The sequence below is a fragment of the Zingiber officinale genome, chromosome 5A (assembly GCF_018446385.1).
Source record: "Zingiber officinale cultivar Zhangliang chromosome 5A, Zo_v1.1, whole genome shotgun sequence".
In the NCBI taxonomy this organism is placed as follows: Eukaryota; Viridiplantae; Streptophyta; class Magnoliopsida; order Zingiberales; family Zingiberaceae; genus Zingiber; species Zingiber officinale.
The window spans coordinates 7,792,855-7,802,638 of NC_055994.1; positions in this window are offsets into that span (position 1 = coordinate 7,792,855).

The window sequence follows — 9,784 nt, forward strand, 5'->3', positions numbered from 1 at the left end:
CGGACTAGCATCAAGTATGCTCTCTAGAGTGGAGTAGGTGAGGGCGCGTTCCCCGCGTAGGGAACAGTAGGAGTCAGTTCGACCTAGGGTTTCCGGTTGAAAATCTGAAGTTAGAACCGAACAGTCTGTGACTGTCAAAATTTTATATTATTATGTTTATTATGTGTGCTAACTTTGTTTTGTAGGATATGTGGTTATGTTGTGTACTAACCTATCTTGCAGGGACAAAAAAGCATATTTGGCCTCGGATGAATAGTACCCGAGGCACCTCCATGGAGCTTGGAGGCACCTCGGGTGCAAGACAGAAGCTGGCTACGCAGAGGAGCTGGAGGCACCTCCATGGAGCCTGGAGGTGTTGGAGTGTATACTGAAAGCCTAAGCTTTGTAAACATTCATTATGAATAAAGAATCACATTTGGTCAAATTATCTACATTTGTTTGTAGTTGTTCAATTAATTTATATTGTAGATAACATAGTATGTGGTGTCACATGCAGAAGATGATGTTATCAGTACCTTGTAAATTATAAACAGTAGCTCACGACTAAAATGGAAAGGAACAAACCATTAGAAGGTCGTAGTGTAATTAGGTATTAGTTTATCTTGACTATATAATTACACTAGTACACTCAGAGTGTATTGAGTAGGACCATTTGAAGTCGTTTCTTTTATACTGACTTTATAAAGGAACAAAGACCTCGGTTATTATGGAAGTGTGTGCTCTTAATCCTAATATAATAACAAGCACATATATTTGATATTTATTTCTTTAATTTATCAATGGGTGAGATTTAGTTCGATGAATCAATAAACCCGATAAGTTGGGAAATGATATCACTTATAGTGTGTGTTGTTGATTATAGAAGGAAACTGTGTCCTAGAGATACTAGGTTGATAATGTCCCCAAGAGGAGCTCATAAGGATTGTCATGTTAAACCCTGCAGGTGGATTTAGTCTGACATGACGATAAGGTTGAGTGGTACTACTCTTGGATTTAGATATTAATTAAATGAGTTGTCAGTAACTCACTTAATTAGTGGGCATTCGATATCTTAAACACAGGGAGACTTACACACTCATAATAAGAAGGAGCCCAAAAATGTAATTTGGGATTGGTGCGGTAGTTCAATAATAGTTCTCTAGTGGAATGAATTATTATTGATAAAATTAAGTTGTGTGTTCGGGGCGAACACGGGATGCTTAATTTTATCGGGAGACCAAAATCAATTCCTCCTCTCGGTCCCTATCGTAGCCTCTTATTTATAGAGTACTATACCCACCTATACCCACCTTCTATACCCACCTAAAGGGGGCCGGCCAAGCTAGCTTGGGAACCAAGCTAGGGCCGGCCTAAGCATGGGTTTAGGGTGGCCGGCCCTAGCTTGAACCCAAGCTAGAGGGGCCGGCCATATTAAATTAAAAAGAATTTTAATTTTAATTTTTATTATGTGGAAGATAGAATTTATTAAAGAGAATTAAAATTAAAATATCTCTCTTGTAAAAGATCTACAAAAGATTAAAGAAAGAGATTAGATCTCTTTCATTATTTGTAGATTGGTGAGATATTTTATTTTCTCTTTAAAAATTATTCACATATTGTAAAATTAAAATTATGGAAAAAAATTTTTATCAACCATGAAGAGATTTTTGAAAAGAAATTTTAATTTTAAAATTTCCGGAAATAAATTAGGAAGTTTTAATTTGTTGATTAAAACTTGTCTAATTTACTTCCTTTTGATGTAGCCGGCCAATATAGTTTAATTGGGGAAATTTTATTTTATTTTTCTCAATTAAATCATGTCAAGGAAATTAAGGAAATTTTATTGTAATTAAATTTCCTAATTTGCCTAGACCAAGGAATATGAAAGAAGGGGTGAGGGTGCCTTCATGAGGTGAACCTCTATTATTTTCTCTCCCTCTTTTCCTTGGTGTTGTGGCCAGCCATCATCCTTTCCCTCTCTTCCTCTTGTGGTGGCCGAATACTTCATCCCTCTTGGAGTTCTTGTGGTGGTCGGATACTACTTGGAGAAGAAGGAGAGAAAGCTTGCATCTCTTGGAGCTTGGTTGGTGTTTTGATCTTCATCCTTGGTGAAGCTTCCTTGTTGTGGCCGAACCTAGCTAGGAGGAGAAGAAGGTGGTTGGTGGTTTCTCATCTCGGAAGACCGTTGCCCACACAACGTCCGAGGTTAGAAGAGGAATACGGTAGAAAATCAAGAGGTCTTTCTAGAAGGTATAACTAGTAGTTTTTCCTTTTCCGCATCATACTAGTTATTTATGGAAATAATACCAAATACAAGAGGCTTACGATTCTAGTATTTCGAATATGTTTTTCGATGCTGTGTTCTTTTGTTTTATTTTTCCTTGTGATTTGATTGTTCTTTTCAGTTAACCTAAAGTTATTTTAGGAAATTAAATATTAGCTTTCCATAAAAGGTTTTGTCTAGTCGGTGGTGGTTGCTCCCATATCCAAGAAGGTCGTGTGTCTCGCCACGTCAGTACTAGGAACCAATTATGGAAATTAATATTTAATGGAATTAATAACTTAAGGTGATTTGGGTCGAACGTGTTAAGTTCCGCAGGAGACCCAAGTCAAAACCTAAAAGAACGAATAGATTAAGTTTTGGATCAAATGTGTTAAGTTCCGCAGGCGATCCAAAATTTAATTTAAAAGAACACATGGTAACTAGGAAAAGGTTCAGACCTTTGTACAAAATTTTTGTACAGTGGAACCTCTAGGTTTTCCGAGTAGCAACCAACAGGAGGTGCCCTGGACTGCTGGTTGAAGGTGCCTTCAGTGGATGATGAAGGCGCCCTCAGGCGGATAAACAGCGGGTTGCGAAGGCTTATCGACAGCGCAAAACCAGGGATAGGATTTTGGTTTGAGGCACCTCCTTGAGGACTTGGAGGTGCCCTCAACAACCTATTTAAGGCTTCTTCGACCAGCAGCTAGAAAAACAAGAATTCCAAGTGATCTTCTTTGTGTTACTGATCAAAGAACGTTCCGAGAAAGCTTCAACCTAACGCCGACTACTTGGAGTTTCAAGACTGTTATTTCTTGTTTGTCGTTGGTATATTTTACTACTGTCGATTGTACTTCATTTGTAAACACTTTAATGCTATTATAGTTGTTGCCCAACGTAAACACTCAATAAGCATGGGCCTTGGAGTAGGAGTAGCTCTAGGCTTCGAATCAAGTAAATAACTTGTGTTTGCAATTGTTTTCTGTTTTATTCTGCTCCATTACTCGAACATTTTCTGATTACGTCAAGTAAAAGCCACGAGCGCTATTCACCCCCCCCCCCCCTCTAGCACTTCTCGATCCAACAACATACCCTATGTCATTTCTAGCTATCAGCATATCATCAACATATAATGATAAAATGACATACTTACTTTTTCTCTTGTCTAGAAAATGCAATGATCCTCATTGACCATTTCGAAACCATAAGATAAAATAATTTCATTAAATCTTATATTTCATTGTCTTAACGCTTGCTTTAGGCGATATATAGACTTTTCAAGTCTACATACTTTCTCCTCTTGGCCTTCAGCAATGAAACCTTCTAGTTAAACCATATAGATTTCCTCGTCAAGCTCACCATTAAGAAAAGCGGTTTTTACATTCATTTAATATAATTCTAAGTCATAATGTGCCACAAAGGTCAAAATAACTCTTATTGATATAAATTTCACTATGGGAGAAAATGTCTCTTCAAAGTCAATACCCTCTATTTGGGTATATCCTTTTGTAACTAAACAAGCTTTGTATCTGTTAATCGATCCATCATCTTTCCTCTTTATCTTGAGAATCTACTTATTCCCAATAGCCTTTTGCCCCGGAGGAAGATCAACTAAGTCTCAAACATGATTCTGATTCATTGACTCTATCTCTTCATCCATTATAGCTATCCACTTTTCTTTAACTCTATACCCCAATACTTCCTCAATGGATTGAGGTTCGTCATCGTCAACTAGAAGTGTTATCAATACCTCTTTCTCAATATCAAACCTCTTCTTAGATTTGATTTTACGAACACTTCTTCGTAAGTTGGGCTATTGAGAAGTCAACTCATGACTTAACATATCACTCCCACTCGGTTGACTAGACTCAGGTATCCCTTTTAACACCTCTCTTGTTGATAATATCTCATCCTCCTCAAATAGAGGAACTATTTTATCAACATCACCTCTAGTTGGGAACTCTGTTTCAAGAAAAGTTGCATCTCTCGAATCTATTTCGGAGATTGTTCCATCTAGTCGCTCACCTATGAAAACATAACCTTTGGAAATCTCATGATATCTAATAAAGATACATTTCTTACCCATAGATCCCAATTTTCTATACTTATGAGAATTATCATAAACATAAGCAGTTGACCCCCCACGGTCTCAGATTACTTAAATCTATTTTTCTGTCTGTCCAACATTCATATAGGGTAGATGAAACTGACTTTGAAGGTACTTTGTTAAATATACAGATCATAGTTAATAATACATCTCCCCAATAGGAGATAGACAAATTAGCCCGTGCCATAATAGACCTAACCATTTCAAGAAGAGTCTTATTTTGTAACGCTCGAAAATTCTCAAAACTATTTTAGGAATATTCTATGATTTTTCTGGAATTATTAGATATTTTTCCGGAATTTTCCGAGTAGCGGAAGTAGCAAAAATTATTAGAAAAGTAAAATGGCTTAAGCAGGAATCGAACTCGGGACCTCTCAGGTCCGCTAAACCTTTAGTTAGCATTAGTAACCGATGAACCCAGCAGGGTCGTGCTGAAAGGAAAGGGAATCAATTATATTTATAATTGGTTTGGCCGAATTAATTACTTAATATAAATAGGAAAACATAAGTTGGTTTGGATTTATTCTTTGGTTCGGCAAAAACCCTCTCCACCGAGACCTCACGCCGCCCCTCTCCTCCCTCTTCCTCTCGGCGCCCAAACAAACCACAAGGAGACCTAGGGTTCTCTCCCTAGGGCCCCAAGGACACTTTCCGGCGACGATTTCAGCACAAGGACGTTCCCCTCCGCGAGTAGAACACGTGGACGCGAGTGAATCGTCGAGAGGTCGTCTCCACCGGAATTCCTAGCGATTAGATTTGTAAGAAATCTAGCACACGAGGTAAGAAACCTCTCACCTGCAGTATAATAGCTCTCACGTGTTGTCGTTTATGCATTAGATTAGTTTATTGAATTTTGTCAGCATATAGTGTGTATTTTAACTCTTCCCACAGATTTAGGGATTAGTGAGCATCTCTAGATGGGCCGAGCACGTGTATCCTCTGTAGATAGGGGTTTAGATGCTGCTGGGTGCCTAGAGGTGGTCTCCCCGATCGAGAGGAGAGTTAGAGAGCGCCCAATGCTCGACAAAATGCCTAGCACAGCCTTATGATACAGTGGGCATTTAGTTAAATGCCGTAGAACATGTTAATTAGCATGATCAGTTTTTATTTCAGCTTTTATGAGACAAGATGTCCAAATGGGTGGGCTCCCACAGTCGCCTCTAGGTTCAGACAACCTAGTTCTAGGTTCAGATAACCTAGATTCAGCAAAATAGTATTAGCTATTTCAGTATTTTACTTTTCAGTGGCACTGTACTGGATTAGATATCCATTGGGTTGGGCTCCCATAGTCGTCCCTAGGTTTAGCTAACCTAGTAAACCCTACTAGATTCGGAACTTGCAATCCTGGGTCTAGTTAGGGATGCGCGCACAGCAAGTACAGTTGTCAGGGCCCATCAGCAACATGTTTAGTATTTTTACTTACTATATGTATATGGTTTTCAACCTTTCACAAATTAGTTCGTGAGTTCAGTACAGCCCTAGCAGTAGCTCAGTATTAGCTTAGCTCAGTTTTTAGTATCAGCTTAGTTCTTCATTGATACCATGTGATTGATATCATGTTCGGTTTTAGATATGCCATGATTGTATGCTTATATGTCATGCCATGTTTAGTTTATTCAGTATACTTAGCATATCCTTTCAAATAGCATGATTTAAAATCATATTTGCATCGTATGCATGTTTTAGTGAGGTAGATGGTTTCTTACTAAGCTTTTTAGCTTACAGATACAATTTTCCTTATACTGCAGATACAGGTAAAAGGAAAATGGACTAGCAGTGGAGGCTGGAGGTCGATGTAGATCAAGATGTGTGTGGAAGGAACTGGAATAAAGATCCGAGGGATCTAGTTTCATTTTATTATGCATTAGTACTTATAGCAAGCGTTATCTTATGTTTCTGTTAGTTAGCAAGAGAACAGTTCAAAACCTTGTTAGTTTTGGTTTCCATATGTTTACATGCCATGAATTAGTATTCTATGCCTTAATCATGTTTAGTATGTTAGCCATTACCTAGTAAAATGTTTCTCTTAGCTTTTATAGTGTTGTGTAATGGCTTTGGCACGCACCAGTGCTGATATCAGGGGCCTGATACGAAATCAGAAACCCCTGATCGGTCAGCAGACTGATCAGGGAGTCTTTGATCGGTCGGTAGACCGATCAGGGACCTGGTTTCTGTGAACAGAAGCTTTTTGTTCGTTCCCTGATCGATCCGTGGATCGATCAGGAGCTGGATCGGTCGGTAGATCGATCAGGGACCTGGTTTCTACGAACAGAAGCTTTCTGTTCGTTCCCTGATCGATCCGTGGATCGATCAGGAGCTGGGTCGCGGCTCACTGATCGGTCAGCAGACCGATCAGTAAGCCACTGATCGGTCTCATTGACTGATCAGGGACCAGCTGGATCGGTCGGCAGACCGATCCAGCAGCGTACAGGATTGCAGCGTAGTTATGGATCGGTCGGTTGAACGATCCGGAGCTTCCTACCATACCAGTATCAGTAGATCGGTCTGTGGATCGATCCGAAGTTTATTATCAGTTGTAAACACCTCCCCTAGCATGTGTACAACTCCTAGGTACACCCAGAACACTAAGTTAAACTTTACAGCATTTAGTTCAGTAAAATTTTAATAAATCCAGTTTTCATTCCGCATTAATAGTAGTTTAGCACAGCAATACGTAACGATCAGCCTTACAGCTTAGTTAGTAGAAGGCGGGACGTTACAGAGTGGTATCAGAGCAGTGTTCCATACTTCCTACACACACATCAGCATTGAACCTGCAGCTTCCAAGTAAGAATACCTCTACTTTATTTATGTTTTCTGTTTCCTTGTTATAGTTTATAGATAAACTGCTGCATGATAGTATGTGATAGTATATAACATGATAACAATAGTTATACAATTATGATTGTAATAGTTATTCATGTTCTGTCCTCTATGTCTTTAGAAATGGCACGAGGACGCCCAGCTAGAAGGACACTAGCTACTGAGCCCCAGCAAGAGGCAGGCAGTTCAGTGCCTCCTCCCGACCTTACAGCATTAGTGGCTCAGTTACAGCAGCAGCTAGCTGAACAGCGACAGGAAATAGCCACCTTAAAGGCTAATCAGCAGAGTACCCCCACAGTCACCCCGGAACCGAACCTGACGACTCCAGAAGTCTTAGAGGTTCCACCAGCTCAGCTTACAGCACACCAGTCCAGACTACAGCACCAGTAGCCCCAGCAGTGAGCCAAGAAAGGAAGCCTATCCGATCCAGGCGGCGAGTCAAGCCAGAGAACTTCTCGGGCACTAGTGAACCGTGGGATGCACAAGCCTGGTTCAAAACACTGGAGAGCACGATGGAGCTTCGACTGGCCGAACACGAGAAGGTGAAGTGTGCCTCCTTCGCCTGGCAGGAGACGCACGCATGTGGTGGGAAAGAATTAAAGCAAGCGCCCAGTGAACCGGATGTCATGGGGCGACTTTGAAAGAATTCTTCGAGGAGTTCTTTCACATGTGGGTTACAAACCGCCACTACGATGAGTTCACCGAGTTTCGTCAGGGCAACCTTTCATTGAGGAAGCCGTGAAGAAATTCAACAGGTTGGCTCGTCTATGCCCAGAGCTAGTCGGCACAGAGAAGGAACGAATCCGGTTGATACTCAAGATGTCGAGGCCGGAGATAGCAGTGAACATGGCTGGTGGCATACATAGGCCACAAACCACAAAGGAGTTAGTGAGCGGTGCCTTGACCACAGAGCATTACATAAAGAAGCAGAAGCAAGTCTCCTCAGAGTCCAAAGGCCAAGGAAACTCTCACATTCAAAAACAGCAAGGCCACAGCTCTAACTGGAAAGGGAACTCCAACAACAAGCGCAAATCAGGAAGTAACCCAAAAGGAGGACCATCTAGCAAGCGACCCAGTTATCTAAAGTGTGCTACTTGTGGGAAATTCCACCCAGGGGTTTGTCGCAAGGGCACACGAGGATGCTTTGAATGTGGACAAGAAGGGCCCAAGCAGTGCCCGAACAAGACCGGTCTTCCTCAGCCACAGCAGATTCAGTATGCAGGCCAGCCAGCTCAGTTATATCAGATGCAGGCCGCTCTAGAAGGTCCACTTATCAGCCAGGGCAGATTAGAAGCCCCTCCAGCTATGGCGAATGCGAGGATCTACTCACTCACCAGAGAGGACGTAGCCAATGCCTTGACAGTTGTCACAGGTCAGATTAGCATTTTTCAGTATAGTGCTACTGTTCTATTTGATACTGGGGCAACCCATTCATATATAGCCAGGATGTTCTCCGAAAAGTTAGAAATACCCTCAGAGGTACTCAGTGGTCAGTTTTTGACGGCACTACCTTCAGGAGAGATCATGACATCCACGCACTGGCTCAGAGCAGTGCCGGTCATTATAGCAGACAGAGAGCTCTTTTGTGATCTGATAGTGCTAGAGATGACCGACTATGATGTTATCTTTGGAATGGACTTTCTGATCAGGTACGGTGCTACCATAGAGTGCCGTAAACAAAAGGTCATCTTCCAACCTGAAGCGGCAGTGCAATTTGAATACAGCGGGGAACCAAAGAGAAGGGCCAAGAAGTTTCTCTCAGAAGCTGGTTTCTGCGAACAGAATCTTTCTGTTCGTTCCCTGATCGATCCGTGGATCGATCAGGAGCTGGATCGGTCGGTAGACCGATCAGGGACCTAGTTTCTGCGAACAGAAGCTTTCTGTTCGTTCCCTGATCGATCCGTGGATCGATCAGGAGCTGGGTCGTGGCTCACTGATCGGTCAGCAGACCGATCAGTAAGCCACTGATCGGTCTCATTGAACAATCAGGGACCAGCTGGATCGGTCGGCAGACCGATCCAGCAGCGTACAGGATTGCAGCGTAGTTATGGATCGGTCGGTTGAACGATCCGGAGCTTCCTACCGTGCCAGTATCAGTAGATCGGTCTGTGGATCGATCCGAAGTTTATTATCAGTTGTAAACACCTCCCCTAGCATGTGTACAACTCCTAGGTACACCCAGAACACTAAGTTAAACTTTACAGCATTTAGTTCAGTAAAATTTTAATAAATCCAGTTTTCATTCCGCATTAATAGTAGTTTAGCACAGCAATACGTAATGATCGGCCTTCCAGCTTAGTTAGTAGAAGGCGGGACGTTACATATTTCTGCTTTCAGCTACCCCATTTTATTGTGAAGTTCCAAGGATTGTCAGTTGACTAATAATCCCTCTATCATTACATATTATCTTGAACATATCAAACAAATATTCCCCTCCATGGTCAATGCGTAAAATCCTAACTTTATGTTATGTTTTATTCTCAACTTCGTTTATATAACGAATGAAACAATCCAATACTTTAGATTTATGAGAAATTAAATACACATGATTGAATCAAGAGAAATCATCAATAAATGTAATGAAATAGGAATCTCCATGTCTAGCCTTCACATTC